This window comes from Pristiophorus japonicus, chromosome 13 (assembly GCF_044704955.1).
Source record: "Pristiophorus japonicus isolate sPriJap1 chromosome 13, sPriJap1.hap1, whole genome shotgun sequence".
NCBI lineage: Eukaryota > Metazoa > Chordata > Chondrichthyes > Pristiophoridae > Pristiophorus > Pristiophorus japonicus.
The window spans coordinates 112,702,552-112,717,619 of NC_091989.1; the positions used below are offsets into that span (position 1 = coordinate 112,702,552).

A 15,068-nucleotide genomic window follows, 5' to 3' on the forward strand; every position below is an offset into this window, starting at 1 on the left:
CTTCTACGGGTACAGGGTACGCCTAAGCCAGGAGCAGTGTATACGAAGGCGCTGATTCACCAAGTTCACAAACTCTGCCAGCTCTTGGAAGCTGAACTGCAGCCTCAGAGCAGGGCGACAGTGCTACCAGTGGCGTCAAGCTGACCATGGCCCTGAATCTTTTTGCTAGCGGAACCTTGCAGACGGGAACAGGCGATATAGCTAACATCTCGATGTTCGCCATCCATCGCTGCATTCGGGAGGTCACAAAGGCTCTGTACACCAGGAGAAGGGACTTCATTTTCTAAACAGAGAGAAGCAGGAAGGTTTCCTCATAGTACAGGGTGCCATCGACTGCACACACATAGCTTTGTGGGTGCTACATATTAATACTGAGATGCAAAGGCTACCACTCTCTTAATGTGCATTTGGTGCGCGACCACGCCCAGCACATCATGATGGTGAATGTCCGTTATCCTGGCAGCAGTCATGATGCCTTCATCCTGCGCCAGTCCACTGTGCCAGCAATCTTCCTGCCACCACGTCCACCCCGAGGGTGCCTGCTCAGAGACAAGGGCGATCCACTCTACACCTGGCTGATGACTCCGCTCCACAACCCCACCAGTAGGTCCGGTGTGTCTAATTGTGGATGAGCCGGGGAGTTGACCCGGCTAACATTTATCCCTCATCCATCATCATTAAAACAGGTGTTCTGATCATTCAACTAATTGCTAATCATGGGTCCTTGCTGTGCAAACATTGGCTGCCATGGTTCAACAATGACTAAACTTCAAAAGTACTTCATTGTGCTGCACTTTGGGAAATTATTATGTCATGAAAGGTGCTTTATCAATGCAAAATTTATCCATTTCTCTCTCTCTCCCTCTTTGCTGAACTATTGTCACATCTTTTCATCTTTTTGTTGTACCCAATCAATAAGGTAACAGAACTAAAAGTGAGCAGAGATTCCTAATGATATTTAAAAATTAGATCACTGACCGTTGAATTCCTGCTGTTCACAATCTTTCTTGCGCTTTTCTGTAGAGATAAAAAGAAACAGCTGCAAATATTGGATAGCTGAAAAAAAATCTTTGTTTTTGTCAGAACATCAATTTTTTAGTTCTCATGACGGGTCCCGTAATATTAACTAATAATTTCTCTTTACAGTTGCTCATGCACTTGCTGTGTACTGACAGCATTTCCTGCTTTTATTTAAGTTGCACATTTTCAAACCATTGTGTTTAAAAGGCAGAGACTTTCAGTTTCTCCCAGTTTTACTAAACTACAGAAGGTGAAGGTGATGAGCAAATTATCAACATTCAACTGAACATGTCTTGCTTCTGGCAGCATTACTACCAACTTGCATTATGATGCAAGTATGCAGACAGAAGCAGCTCCAACTTAATACCATGTTTCGCTGCTCTCTGCATGTCATGGCTCAATGTGCAATTGCTTCAAGGCATCTGCAGCCACAAATTTGGTACCACCCGGTAACAACCACGAGGGAAAGGCCAAGCTGCCGACTCTGAGGGAGGGAGATGGGGTACTCACTGGATCACCAGGGAGCGGGGTGCCGTGGCAGCAGCCCAGCACACAAACGGAATGCTGGGCTGCAAGATCCCGGCACGGACCCTGCGATCTGCAATCCAGAATGCTGTGATAAGTTAGCCATTTAAATTTTTTTTACTGCCGCACCTCTCCTTTAATTTTTGCGCCGCAAACGGCCTACAGCTGTCACGGGCACTACGTTAAAGGCACTATATAAATACAAGTTGTTGTTATTGTTAATGGTAAGATAAAAAGAAACATTGATATATGTTAGGGAGATGTCGGAGGAGAAAGTAGTTGCTAGTGAAATCCCACATGTGTTACTATTGGGGCTGCTGTTATTTTAAATTTCTATAAATGACTCAAAAGTTAGAATATTTCCAAAGTTTCAGATGACACAAAGGTGGGTTCAGTGGCCAATGATGCTAACCGATGTGTAAAAATCCAAAGCCATCCAGGCAGAGAGGGTCAATGCAGAGAGATGACAGGTGGCATTCAACACAGATCACTATAAAGCTTTGAGATGAAACAAGAATGTTGATTAAATATTAAATGGCAGCATGGTTGAGGTAACAGTGCAGAGTAGGGTCTTATGGATTGGTTGTGAAAATTGTCAGATCACAGCAGTTCATAGGTGGTTAATAAAACTAAAGTTGTATAGTTAACGATGTGACTAATAAGTACATAATTTTGTTTAACACTCGCATCCTCATGTTCAGAACATTGCATAGCATTACCTCATAGCTGCCAATAGTAGAGCAAACAAAATCAGAGGTGCACAAGAGGCCACAAATGGAGGAGTGCAGGGATCTCGGAGGGTTGTAGTGCTGGAGGAGATTACAGAGTTAAGTAGGGACATGAAGAGATTTGAACAAAGATGAGAATTTTAAAAACAAGGCATTGACAGACTTGGTGCCAATGTAGGTCAGCAAACACAGGGTGATGGGACTTGGAGTGAGTTAAGATTTGGATGGCAGAGTTTAGAATGAGCTCAAGTTAAAGGAGGGTGCCAGGTGGGAGGCCGGCTAGGAGTGCATTGGGTTAGTTGAGTCTGGAGGCAAGATAGCCAAGGATGAGGGTTTGAGCAGCAGATAGGCTGAGGCAGGAGCATATATGGGTGATTTTACAGAGGTGGATGTCGGCAGTCTTGGTGATCAGCTCAGGGTCAAATAGGGTGCAGAGGTTGCAAATAGTCTGGCTCAAATCTCTGACAGTGGTTAAGGAGGGGGGCAGACTCGGTGGCTAGAGAACATAGTTTGTGGACAATGGCCGACAATTTGCTCACCTCGGCGGGTCCGGAGCGGCTGGTGTCGGTGGCAGGTCACTCCATCCCGCTGCCTAAAATGAACTTACCTCAATGAGGCTTGTTAAGCATATGGAGGGAGTCAGAGCATGCAGGGAGGTCCTCTTCCCTTCCAATGGGTGGAAGAGACCTCCACAGGAGACTAAGATATTGGTTGCACATTGCAGAGGAGGTCATGAGGATTGTCATCAGGAGGACCTGGGTGCAGTGACGCAAACATTTTAATGATCTCAATAGATCAGGAAATGTGAGTTTAAAGCCACGCTCACCTTCATCCTGCTGCGCCTCTCATTACATCCCCATCACTCCGCCTTCCCTGCCCTACTCCTGCACCTCCTTACTCATACCAACTTACCTTGCACCTCCACCCATCCCGCTCTCTATCTACATGATCACATTCCCATCTCACTAGCCAATCCTCACACTCACCCTCATCCTCGTGCAATGAGATAACACTGGCTGGAGAGTTTGCTCCAAACACTTGCAGGTTGCATAATGCCCAATCTCTGTTGCAAATGGAGTAAGCAACTACTTCTGCACTTGGAAAGTGAACAGCTGTGAGGTGGGAGCTTTTATAACACATTTCAAGCAGTCAAATAATCAGCTGATTCAATGGCCATTCAACTCCCGCTTCAGGTTAACAGATGTGGTTCACGAGTAGTGTGGACCCAGTGGGTGAGCAGTTAAAGTTAAAAGGTAAGGTTAAAAGCATTATTATGGGTGTGTCAACAAGCCAAGAATCGCTTTAATTGGCTCGCCCGCCTCTGCGGCTCGGGTCTGAGACAAAGGCAAACAATCCCTCCTCATCTTTCTTGACTTGTCTGCAACCTTTGACATGGTTGAGCATTCCATCCTTCTCCAATGCCTCTCCACCGTCGTCCAGCTGGGTGAGACTACACTCAGCTGGTTCCATTCTTATCTATGTAATCATAGCCAGAGAATCACCTGCAATGGCATCTCTTCCCACCCTCGCTACGTTACCTCTGGTGTCCCCCAAGGATCTGTCCTTGGTCCCCTATTTCTCATCCACATTTTGGCCCTTAACAACATCATCCAGAAACACAACGTCAGTTTCCACATGTACGCTGATGATACCCAGCTCAACCTCACTACCACTTCTATCGACCCCTCCATGGTCTCTAAATTGTCAGGCTCTTGTCCGACGTCCAGTTCTGGATGAGCAGAAATGTTGTCCAATTGAATATTGGGAAGACCAAAGCCATTGTTTTCAGTTCCCACCACAAACTCCGTTCCTTCGCCACCAACTCCATCCCTCTCCCAACTTCTGTCTGAGGCTGAACCACACTGTTCGCAACCTTGGTGTCATATTTGACCCGGAAATGAGCTTTTGATCACATATCTGCAGCATGACTAACCACCTCTGTTACATCGCCCATCTCCGCCCTTGCCTCAGCTCATCTGCTGCTGAAACCCTCATCCATGCCTTTGTTACCTCTAGACTTGACTATTCCAACGCACTCCTGGCTGCCCTCCCACATTGTACCTTACGTAAACAAAAGGTGATCCAAAACTCGGCTGCTCATGTCTTAATAGCTCAGCCATCAACCCTGTGCTCGCTGACCTACATTGGCTTCCGGTTAAGCAATGCCTTACTTTCAAAATTCTCATTCTTATTTTCAAATCCCTCCATGGCCTCACCCCTCTCTATCTCTGTAATCTCCTCCAGCCCCACAACCCCCGAAATGTCTGCACTCCTCTAATTCAGCACTCCTGAGGATCTCTGATTATAATTGCTCAACCATTTGTGGCCGTACCTGCTGTTGCCTAGGCCCCAAGCTCTGAAAATCCCTGCCTAAACCTCTCTACCTCTCTTTCCTCCTTCAAGACGCTCCTTAAAACATACCGCTTTGACAAAGCCTTTGGTCACCTACTTATGCAGCTCTGTGTCAAATTTTTATCACATAATACTTCTGTGAAGCGCTTTGGGATGTTTCACTACGTTGAAGGCGCTATATAAATACAAGTTGTTGTTGTTGAGATAACAGATGCGCTATTGTGAAAGGCATTATGTGGCGAGATGACAGCGGGTTCTTGACCCGCTCTCAAAAAAATCTACTTTCCTACTTGACCCACCACCGCTGACCCTCCCGGAAAATTCCACCCAATGGCTTCGGTCTTCCCAATTGTTAATTGGAGGAAATTTCTGCTGATCCAGTAGTGGATGTTGAACAAGCAAAGTGACAAATGAGAGGCAGTGGAAAGGTCAAGAGGGGTGATGGTGAGCTACAGCTGGGTGCGGTCAGCATACATGTGGAATCTGATGCTGTGTTTTCAGATGATGTCGCCGAGGGACAGTATGTAGATGATAAATAGGAGGGGCCAAGGATAGATCCTTGAGAGACGCCAGTGGTAATGGTGCAGGAGAGATAAGAGAACGTCTTACAGGAGATTCTATGACTACGACTGGATAGATAGCAATGGAGCCAAGTGAGTGCAGTCCCACCCAGCTGGACAACGGAGGAGAGGCGTTGGAGGAGGATGCTGTGGTCAATCATGTATAAGGCTGAGAACAAATGGAAAAGCATGAGGAGGGTTAGTGTACCGCAGTCACAGTCATATAGGATGTCATTTGTCACTTTGACAATGGTCGTGTCAGTGCTGTGGCTGTGGCGGAAAACTGATTGGAAGGGTTCAGACTTTACAGAGAGGAGGAGGATAAGGGGGCACTTGATAAATGATTTTCACATGTGTGCTGAATTTAGATCCCATAAATGATGGCATGATGGCCTGATGGACAGCAAACTGACTGATGTTGCTGGTCGATGGTTTGAGCCTGGAATGAGGTTGTGGCAGAAGTTGAGAGCCACCATTACCTTCATAGCCACAGCTGTGCCGTGTGTGCTGCAGTGTGAGGCTCCAATTTCTGATGCAACATGGGGCCATACGTCAGTAACTTTGGGCCTTCTGAAGCTCAGCCTCCCCATACATTGCGTCTCTGCCTTGTTGAGGTGAAACATCCTGTTTCAAAAGATCCATATGCTGCACTGGTTCCTTTGCCAAGAGTGACCATATTTTCTAAACCTAATCCAGGGACACAGAGGGTGGGAGCACAGCAAAGTAGCCAGGACGGAAAATGTCAGTTGCGCAGCATAGTGAGGTAAAAAAAGCCGAGATTTTAACAGTTGCAAATATTCATTACTAATTGCAAAACAAATGTGCATATAATTACTGTGGCTGTGATGTCCCAATATTGAAGTGCATTCAGACAATTGACTCCCGCCGCAGAAACTGAGGACACACCTGACCTGCCCCAGTGACGGAGGATGACACACCGTACCCCTTACCCCATTGCCCCCCAGTGACTGAGGTCACATCTTACCCCTCACCCCCCAGTGACTGAGGGCACATCATATCCCTCACCCCCCAGCGATTGAGGGCGCATCATACCCCTCACCCAATACCCTCCCCCCCCTCCAGTGACCGAGGACACACCGTACCCCTCACCCCGCTCCCCTCAGTGACTGAGGAGGACACACCTTACCCCACACCGCCCCTCCCCGCAGTGACCTGATGTCGCCTCCCCCCAGCAAATGAGAACACACCTGACCTTCCCCACAACCGCACCCCTCCCCATGACTGAGAACATACCTCACCTCCCTCCAACGTCTGAAGACACACCTGAAGTCCCACTCCACCGCGACTGAGGACACACCTTACCCCCTCACCCCCACGACTGAGGTCACCCTGACCCACTCCCCCCAGTGTCTAGGATTAGGGTGCCACCTTTCCCCTGGTGACGGTGCCTGAGCCCTTCCCAGCGGCCTCTCCCACACCTGCTCCAGTTGCCTTGCTCCCAGCAACATTCAGCGCCATCAATCCAGTTGCATAAACCCAGCTGGAGGCTCAGAAACACTGTACAGAAAGACTGCCCAGTCACACATACGTGGTGAATCAATCTGGCCATTGTATAAGTTGTTTAATTTAGCCGTAGAACCGCAAAGTAACAGCTCAGGCGGGTACACTCACTGCTCAGGGGTACACTTCACGGATAAGTTTTTGAACCGGGGACATTGCTTGCCCAAGGTCACACTACCTCATCTGAGGATTGTCCATGGAAAACGGGGACGTATGTTCATCCTAGCTTTACCGTCTTCTTTCATCCTGCACTGTCTGTTGCAGCCACAGCTGAGGTAGCCTCAATGGTAAACCCAGCATTCTTAGCTTTCTTGCTACTTCTCTCAAACTAGTCTATTCAATGTTCCCATTTCCATGATATCCCTCAACAATGAACTCCATTGCCTGGCAACACTGTCCTTCGTTGTACCTATCTTCAGTTCCAATCTGTGATGATTCACACAGATTAGCACTAGCCCGGTGCTATCACTGATGTGTTAGCTCACTTACTACTCCAGTAGTATTCACTTCCCCGTTATAAAATCCACACATATTATTGGCCTTGGTCAGTTTCTGCTCCATCCAGTCTCAAGCCAGAATCATTTGGTTCAAGAACTCAGCCTTTATTCAGGCACAGCAACTTTACCTCTGAATCAGAAGTTTGTGAGTTCAAGTTTCACTCCAAAGATTTAAACAAGCAAACACGGCTGACATCTCAGTGCCGTGCTGAGGGAATGATGTGCGTGCTATCTTTCACATGAGAAGTTAAACTGAGGTTGTGTCCGCTCTCGCAGGTGGGCATGAAAGATCGGTGGCTCCAATTGTGGATGAGCCGGGGAGTTGTCCCGGCTCGCATTTATCCCTCATCCATCATCATTAAAACAGGTGTTCTGATCATTCAACTAATTGCTAATCATGGGCCCTTGCTGTGCAACCATTGGCTGCCATGTTTCTTATTTTACAACAGTGACTATGTTTCAAAGTACTCCATCCTGAGGTGGTGAAAGGTGCTTTTTAAATGGAACATTGCTCTCTGTGTCTCACATGAGGCTCTATCTCTCCCTTTTATCCCTCAAGGCTTGTCACAACATTTTATCTTTCTGCTGTATTCAGTCAGTAAGGTAAAGGAACTAAAATAGAGCAGAGATTCCTAGTGACATTTAGAAATTAGATCACTAACTGTTGCATTTCTGCCGTCCAGAAAGATTGTTCGAATCTTCATCTGTAGAGATAAAAGAAACAGCTGTAAATGTTGGAAATCTGAAATAAACATTATATATTTGGTCAGACCCTCCCTTTTTTAGCTTTTATGAAGGGTCTCGTAAAGTTAACTAATATTTTTTCTTTACAGATGCTCATGCACCTGCTGTGTACAGACAGCATTTCCTGCATTTATTTAAGTTGCATATTTTCAATCTATTGCTGGGTGTTTAAAAGACAGAGACTTTCTGTTTTGCTACAGTGCAGAAGACGAAGGTAATGAGAAAATGATCAACATTCAGCTGAACATGTCTTGCTTCTGGCAGCATTACTACCAAGTTTTAAAAGCGCGGATGCTCTTCCCTTTAAGTGAAGGGGAGAGCCGAGGTGACGTGACGCCGTGATGTCATAATCGCAGTGAGGATTCCGCACCGCCCCCAACTTCTGCCCCTCAGTTGCTGTCACCACCACGTTTTTGCCCCTCTGGTGTCGTCACCGTCCCCGTTATGACCGACTGACAGATCAAAACAAAAAAAAAACAAAGAGCGCAATTTTGCAAAAGAGTCGACCTAAACCGCAGCTGTGGTAAAAAAAACATCGAAATGGAGTGGGCACGCCCTGTTTCGGGCGGGGGGAATTTGTACCCCTTTCTGTTTCACACAGTTTTGCTACAGTGCAGATCAACATTCAGCTGAACTTGTCTTGCTGTTGGCAGCATTACTACCAACAGAAACAGCTCCACGTTATTTCCAGGCTGCCTGCCCTCCATGTGTCATGGCTCAATGGGCAATTGCTTTACGACATCTGGGCCATGAAATTGTCTTGCGCCTCGATTGGGGATGGTAACCCTCTGGTGCAGGGACATTTGGTGTCCGGCGCAGAAGTCCTACCCCTGCCGCGGAATTTCCCTTACCACCCCTCAAAGGAAGAGGAGCGCAATCTTACGCGCTTCACTTCCTTTGGAGGCGGTAACCAGGACTCGACTGAGGTGCTGAAGGAAGCACTACGCGGATGCTCCACATAGCACTGACATGCTTCAACGCCTCTCGCCTTCAATTAAAGGGGAGGGTCTCTGCCATGCTGGAGCCGACTCGAGAGTCAGCAGGCAAAACAAGATGGTGGCCCGTGGCGCTGGTACCTTCCCCTTTAAGAAGTGCCCCGAGACCGAATGCCCGCCAGCTTCGTGACCCACGGGCAATTACCCCCGCAGTCATTAATGGGTTGGCGTGGGGTGGTGAGGACTCAGGCCAGCGCCTTCGCAAACGCCGCGCAATTTCCTGGGAGGCGGTAGTGCCGCCCTCCCCCGGGTGAAAAGTGTTTTGCTAATGAGGCTATAAATGGGGCAATTTCGCTCTCCTGCTGTCCATCCCATGAATTGTCTCCCAACAGGCCCACAGAGAGAGGAGAGCCTCAGAGGAGTGATCAAAACTAAATAGGGATGGCACACAGAAAGTTTTTTGGCATAATAAATACGATAACAGATTGCAAATGCCATATGAAAAATTAAACACACTCTGACTATTCTGGTTTGCATTATCACATTTGCATTGTGTTTTCCCTGCAGAGATGAAAAAAAAGATTTATATACATAAGGGAGAGGTCTGACTGGAAAAAGTTGCCAGTGAAATTCCACAAGGGTCACTTTTGAGGCTGCTGTCATTTTCTATTTCTATTATTGACTCAAAATTAAGAATATTTCCAAGGTGTCTAAGTTACAGATGACATCAAGGTGGGTGCAGTGGCCAATGATGCTAACCAATGTGCAAAAATCCAAAGCCATCTGGGCAGGGAGGGTCAATGGTAGAGAGGTGACAGACGGAATTCAACACAGATCAGTATAAAGCTTTGCGGTCAGGTCAATGAAACTAGAAAGTCGATTACATATTATATGACAGCATGGTTAAGGTGACAGTGCAGAGTAGGGTCTTGTGGATTGGGGTGGATTGGATTTGAAAATTGTCAGATCACGCTGTTCACAGGTGATTAAGAAAGCTAAAGATGTGTTGCTGAGGATGTTACTAATAAGTACATCATTTGGTTTAATATTTTCAATGTTCAATGCCTTTCATAGCATCACATCAATGTTTTTCTGTACTTTCTCCAGCCCTACAACACTCTTAGAACTCTGTGTTCCTCCTACTCTGGCCACTTTATATAGAATTACATAGATTATAAAGCACAGAAACACATCATTTGGCCCAACCAGTCCATGCTGATGTTTATGGTCCACTCGAGTCTCCTCCCATCATTCCTTATCTAATTCTATCAGCATAACCCTCTATTCCCTTCTCCCTCATACGGGGCGGAATTTTCAATACCAAGTCGGGTCGGTGCTTGCGGGCCGCATAGCAGGTCGATACTGTGATGTATCGATCAGTCCACTCCTCAGAGTGTCTTTAGCATAATGGCCCATATTAAGGCAGATAAACGCATTTTCTGGCCCTATGAAATGGTGCAAGACTGATAACATCATCGATGATTCATTTCCACCGGGGATATTTAAAGCAGCCTTGGCCAAATCGCATTTTCAGCTTCATGTAGGAGTGTGGAGGGAGTATGGGAGAGGAGTGTGTTGTTGCTGGGAATAGAAAAATGAGTTCACAAAGGCTGCACTCCGCTTTTCCGATGACTCCCTACATATTCTTAGCACATCGGGAAATTCTCTTCCCTGCTGATAGATGATAGAGACCTCCCCAAGAAACCAAAAGAGCTGGCTCCAAATTGCTGAGGAGGTGAACAGCAGGGATGTCGTAATAGCTTCAATGATCTGACACGATCAGGAAAGGTGAGTGCAAAGCCACACTCATCCTCATCCTAACGTGCATGTTAACACATCCCCACCACTCTGCCTTCCCAAGCCTATTCTTGCACATCATTCCTCATACCAACATACCTTGCATGTCCACCCATCCCTCTCTCTCTCTCTACATACTCACATTGCCATCTGACTAACCACCCCTGCACTCCCCCATATCCTAATGTAATTGTAGCAAATAACACCACTGAAGGAGGCCATTTGCCATTGGCACCACACTCCCTCATAGTCACCCTCTACAGATGTACTCCACATATTCCTTACACTCAGGCCATCACTCTCACGCAAACTCCACTTCTTTCCCTCTTTGCAGGAGAAAAGAGTGCACAACAACAGGGAGAGAGAGAGATCTGGAGCTGGCCCTCCATCCTTCAGCAGTAACTGCAGCAGGGAAGATTTCAAGAGTTGTGGATCTGCTGGTGGTGGGATACGGAGAGAGGGATTCATATCAGCAACCTGGTGACAGAATTATGTCTCATGCAGCCACATGGCACACAGCACTCACATATGGGGATTGATGTCAGCAGCCAGTGAATGCTCACCATGTGCATAATGGTATCGTTACCCACTCTTAATAGAATATTTCTAAATTATCTCTTTATTCTCCCACAAGTCCATCAAGAGCCCCTCATCCCTGCCCCCTCCGGCCACTGTACAGATGGAGGAGGAAGACGATCCCTCTGAGGTGCCTCCACCCTCTGAGGGTGAACCGTCAGCCGACCCAAGTGCACCCAGCACCAGGGCAGATACTCACAACTCGGTGGGTCCCATGCGAAATCGAAGTGTTGTCACCTGGTTTCTCACAAGTCACGAGTGAGCAAGAGCAGATGGTGCTGACAGGGACAGCAGTGGAGACTCCTCGCAGGAGGGTGCAGGACACTCCAAGCTCTGCTCAGCTGCATGCAGATGCTGAGCCTCAGGGGCCATCGAGAAAGATGGCGATCCTGAAGGGGCAGCAAGAAATGCAGGAGGCTCTGACCGGTTTTGCAGCCGCGATCTCTGCAAATGTGCAGAGAATGGAGGAGTCCCTCTCCAGTATGAGCACCACCATGTCGCAGGCAATGGCGATGATGTGCTCTCCCATGGAAAGGATGGCCACTTGCAAGGAGCAGCTAATATGCTACTCACTTGAGCACATGCTGCTTATGGAGAACAGATGCCAGTGGCTCATAGACCTCCTCTCTCGGAGGGATCTAAATGTAGACTTGGGTCCTCATTGCCTGACTGCTGTGCAGCAAGGTGCACTCCAGCTCCTTGCTTGCAGGGAAGTACGGGTGGCCCATGAGAGGGATAATGGTGAGAGGGGATATGGAAGTGGGGGCTCTTCTCAAAGGGCTCACACTTATCCCCCATTGCCACCCCATCAGTCAGAGCACCAGAAGCTTTCTCAGATCGTAATGGCTGAATCTGCCCCTGCACAGTCACAGGAGGAGCAGACTTTGATGGGGTCCTCCCAGGCTCCAAAACCCAGAGGACGTCTGCCAAAAGTGTCAAAGTGCTCACATCAGGAAAGTGAACAAGCTGCCTCTAACTCTGCTGAAGCCACAGCGGGTGCATCTTGCAGAAGCAGAAGTATAAGAAAAAATGTACACAAGTAGAAGCACAAAGGTAAGCACATGAGTGTATAAAGAAATGTTATTGTTTCGGTTCCGTTGCTGTTTATTTTCACCACTTTCCGGACCTGCCCATTTCTGTCTCCTAATTTGGAAGTGGCTTTGTGAGTTGAAGCAAATGGTGAGATATAACATAACCTCCAGCAATGAGGGTCAGTGTGAAACATAGAAATTAGGTACAGGAGCAGGCCATTCGGCCCTTCGAATCTGCACCGCATTCAATAAGATCATGGCTGATCATTCAACCTCAGTACCCTTTTCCTGCTTTCTCTCCATAACCCTTGATCCCTTTGGCTGGAAGGGCCATATCGAACTCCCTTTTGAATATATCTAACGAACTGGCCTCAACTTTCTGCAGTAGACAATTCCATAGGTTAACCACTCTCTGAGTGAAGAAGTTTCTTTTCATTTCGATCCTGAATGGCTTACCCCTTATTCTTAGACTGTGACCCCTGGTTCTGGAACTCCCCAGCAATGGGAACATTCTTCCTGCCTCTAACCTGTCCAGAATTTTATATGTTTCTATGCGATCCCCTCTCATTCTTCTAAACTCCAGTGGATACAAGCCCAGTTGATCCAGTCCTGCCACCCCAGGAATCAATCTGGTGGACCTTCGCTGCACTCCCTCAATAGCAAGAATCTCCTTCCTCAGATAAGGGGACCAAAACTGAACACAATATTCCAGGAATGGCTTGTTCATTGTAGGGATGCGTTATAGTGTTGTTGAGGGGGGAGCTTGGCATGTGGTAACCATATGGGTGCCATGTAGGAAATTAATAAATCTGGCCATGATGAGGCCATACCAGACCTCCCAGGCAGAAATGTGCTCTGGTCCTGGCATCTGGAACTCCAGTTCCTCCTGCTCCTCTTGTCTTTCAGCTGATGTTCCTCCTCATCCTCTGAAGTGGTTGTGTGCTCTGCACCTTGTTCCTCACGTAGCGCTAATCCTCGTTGCTGTGCTACGATGTACAATATGCAGCAAACGATGATGATTCTGGAGACCCTGGCTGGTGCGTCCTGAAGGGCTTCTCCAGATCTGCCAAGACATCTGAAGTGCATCTTGAGAATGCCTGCTATTTGTTCAATGACACATCTGGGAGACATGTGGCTTTCATTATAATGCTCCTCGGGCTCATTGCTTCGGCTCCTCAGAGGTGTCGTAATCCACGTCTTCAGTGGATAGCCCTTGTCTCCAAGCAGTCAACTGGTAAGAGTATTTAGCAGTGTGAAGAACTGCGGGAGTGTGGACTGGCGCAGGACGTAAGAGTAAAGACAACTGCCAGGGAATCTGACACACACATGCATGGTGATCTTCCTATGGATGCGGACCAGCTGAACATTGAGGGAGTGGAAGCCCTTGTGGTTCACAAAGACTGCTGGGTGATGATGTGTGCAGTCGAAGATGCCCTGCACCTGTGGGAAGCCAGCCAGAGCAGCAAAGCCGAGCGGCCGCTCAGTAACAATGCTTTCATCAGTGACAAAGTTCACATAATTGGCTGACTTGTTAAACATGGCATCGGTGACCTATGTGACACATTTGTGGAAGGCCGTCTGCGAGATGCCGCAGATTTCTGCTGAAGATCCCTGGAAGGAGCCTGAGGCGAGGAAGTTGAAGGCGCTGGTGACTTTGACAGCCACTGGAAAGGAGTGTCCACCCGGTCCTCTGGGCTGCAGATCTTGCTCCAGAAAGCTGCAAATATCCGCGATGACCTGTCGCGATCGCCTGAGCCTCCTTTGACACTGCTGCTCAGTCATGTTGAGGAAGCTCATCCTCTGCCTGAATACCCAGTGTTAGAGGTATCACCTCTGGCACAGTGCAGCCCTGTGCTGATGCTCTCTGAACTGTGGAGCATCAGCTCGTTGAGAAGGTTGGTGGTGGTGTTGCTGCTGCTACTGGTGTAAGGAGTTAATATTTCCACAGAAACCAATAATCACAGAAGCTACCTCTGTTAAAAGCTTCTTTCCTGTAAAACACAATCAGAGGCCCTGCCTTTGAAGCTAGACTAGTCAATGGTTTCACGGAGTCGACCATTGTAATAATTAATGGCTTAGTTCCCTGTAAAACACAGATACCAGTTTCTGTAACACCTTTATAGTGAAACTTTGTCTTTAGTGTCAGATATTTTAATCAACTTATGAAAACGGCCATTGTAATCATGAATGCTCCCTGTCTGGATCTCAGTCACAAAAGACAAAAAGATGGGAACCGATCATGGGATTGGAAGATGATAATTCAATCATCAACACAACGAGGCAAAGCTCAGGCGGCCAGCAATCAAGAATGTGATGACTGTATATTGAAAGTGGGTATAAGAACATTGACTTCCAGACCCCTCGTCACACGGAGGAGGCGACTTCAGGGAAGGAAGAGAGGGTGTCCAGAGAAGCATCCCACATCACTGCGTTCCGTGTCCTTGGTTGTATAGGAAGTAAAGCCTGTATTTAACCAAGACTTCACTGTCCCAAGTTTGTATAATGCGTGTGTGTGCGTGCTTAACAAACTGTTCTGGTTTACTAAAGCAAGTAACCTTGTCTTCATCATTTATGTCAGTCGAACCTAAGTAAATAAGGGCACTTAAAATACACTACACTGGTGTGCTTGGTGCTGCTGGTGGTTGGGTCCATCCTGGTCCGATTGTGAGGACCAAGGTGAGACAGTATAAGCGGCACCCATGCTGATGTAATTGATGGCAGGTAAAGTAGAGATCAGAAGACCAATCTGTCAATGTTGTGATAGTTACCAGCAATGTGGTGA

The 15,068-nt window shown here is 47.4% G+C and overlaps 1 protein-coding gene across 1 annotated transcript in view; it reads right to left on the reverse strand.

Annotated features, from left to right (window-relative positions):
• Nucleotides 1–7,902, reverse strand: part of LOC139278243 (adhesion G-protein coupled receptor G2-like) — a 108,680-nt gene extending 100,778 nt beyond the window's left edge. Inside the window, exons 1-2 of the mRNA XM_070896882.1 lie at nt 7,866–7,902; nt 979–1,017 (exon numbers count right to left, since the gene is read on the reverse strand). The gene's annotated coding sequence lies outside the window, so the exon portion shown is untranslated. The remainder of the gene's footprint in view (nt 1–978; nt 1,018–7,865) is intronic.
• Between the last annotated feature and the right edge of the window lie 7,166 nt (nt 7,903–15,068).